Here is a 2,344-nt window from a genome sequence, read left to right on the forward strand (position 1 = left end):
AGAGTGCTGTATTGTGTCATTATTTTTAATACAAGTTTAAGGGTCAGCCTTTCTGTTTAATCCTTGGCAGATAAACTAACAGTAGGGAGATTGGGAGTTATTTACGAAGATGTGCTGGCTGTAGGAGATTGAGTAGTTGTTAATCTCTTTGGCTGAGGTTTGGGGAACCCATTTTAATCAGAATTTGTGCAGGAATAATCCATTCTTTAAAATCTGGCTGAATACCTCAAATAATTGCAATGAGAACAGTTTTCTTAGGAAAATATAGCTTTACAGAGATGAACCCGTGGGACTGGAGTTCCCCAGAAACACTCTAAAAGACTCTTCCTCATTGTTCTTGAGTATCTAGGGTCCAAATGGGCAGACATATCTGGAAACCACCCTCTATTTCCTGTTGTCTAAGGAGATTCATCTAATGTTCTCTTGCCCATGGCCCTAGAAAATGAAGATCTGCCTAAAAATGATAATAAATTTCTAAGACCTTCACTTTAAAATAATAGGGCGGGGGGAAGCCAAGGTTACTACATAGAGTAAATATGTAATTGTGTGTGTGAGGAGAGAGTGTTATTCAATGTGAGGCAGAGACTAAGGATACCAGTTTAGGAGACTGAACAGCAGATAGCAACACAATTAGATAAGTGAGATAATTTTTTGAAGGGGTGGAGTTCAAGGTTGGGAGACATCCATGAAGATAAAGGACAGCCAACAAGACAATCAGGGAGAGCCCTCACAGCATGGGGGTGGTTCTGATACCTATGAAAAGAGACGGGAGGATGGTTGTACAGGGAGAGACCATGAGTCAAAACTTGTCAAAGCATAAATGTCTTTGAGTTAAAATTGTCCGTGGGGGAGTCCTGCCTGTTGCATGACCTGTGCTATGCACAATCATATTGGAGGTGCCACTGGACTGATGTGGCCTCACTACATACAGGAGCAGATCCAGAGACCCCAAGACTAGACCTGTCTGTCAAATCAACTCACTTCAATAATCCCTCTTGCATATAGTCTTGCATAGTGCATTTTAATGGTAACTACCTCCCGATTCTCTGTGTTCAGACTTTGGAGAATGTCCTTCCTCGTCTGAGCTTCAGTATCTTCATTTTTTTTTACATTTTATTTTATTTTTTTCATTTTACATACCAACCACAGTCCTCCCCCCCTTCTCTTGCTTCCTCTCCCCACCCTGACTCCCATACACTCTTCATAGGGGGTAAGGCCACTCTTAGGTAGTCAACACAGGCTGGCATACCATGTTGAGGCAGGACCAAGTCCCTCTCCCCTGGATCAAAGCTGAACAAGGCATCCCACTAAAGGGAATGGGCTCTAAAAAGCCAGTTCATGTACCCGGGATAAGTCCTGGTCCCTCTACAAACAGATCAAGCCACACAACTGTCACCCAGTATCTTCATTTTTTCCCCCTGGAGCTGAGGACTGAACCCAGGGTCTTGCACTTGCTAGGCAAGTGCTCTACCACTGAGCTAAATCCCCAACCCCAGCTACCAGAATGCCATTCATTTTAACCAAAGCATTTAGGCAAGACAATCTTCAATTCTGAGATACCACTTTCATTCTTGAATTTTACGACAGGTTTCAATTTTTGACACTCAAAAAAGTTGTGTGTGTGTGTGTGTGTGTGTGTGTGTGTGTGTGTGTGTGCGTGTGTGTGTGCATGGGCTGGAGGAGGTGCTGTGAAAAGAAATAGACTGATGGCTGGAAAGAAAGATCATTCTATCATGTGATTTTTATTTATTTTTCCCTATGTCGGCCTCCTCTCTTTTTCTTTGCTCCAATCTGAGCTGATTGGCAAAAACAGCGACAGCTCAGCCTAATCTAATCTAATCTATCAGAGAGGTAATGAACTATAAAAGTGTGGATTCAATTACAATTAGAGGAGAATTTTGTGTTGTCTGGAGTCTGATGCTAGCCAGAGAATAGAAACTCAGGCTAGGTTGAAAGGCCCCATCTGTGAAGCTAGGTCTGCTGTTAGAGGTTGGGCAAAATCTTATGAACACAATGAGGACGAACAGGGCTCAGAATAATGACTGTTAAACAGGGAGGGGTTTTCACTGCTTTGGATTTTGTCCTCTTTCGTGGCCAGGCCAGAAGAAAGCAACTTTTCTTAGATCTTCCTTTCCCGCAATTCCTGGGTGGAAATGTAACCTGAAACCATCCTGACTGGCTTGCATCCTCCACTTTCACCCTTTTACTTCCTCTTTTGAAGAGGACTGCTTTGGCAAGCAGTAGCCTGTTCTTTGGGTTTTGACAGAAATAATAATTTACTCTGTTGAAATCCCCACTTTTACCATCAAAGATTTTATGGGTTCCCATTCTCCCTTATTCTCTG

The sequence above is a fragment of the Peromyscus leucopus genome, chromosome 18 (genome assembly GCF_004664715.2).
Source record: "Peromyscus leucopus breed LL Stock chromosome 18, UCI_PerLeu_2.1, whole genome shotgun sequence".
Lineage (NCBI taxonomy): Eukaryota > Metazoa > Chordata > Mammalia > Rodentia > Cricetidae > Peromyscus > Peromyscus leucopus.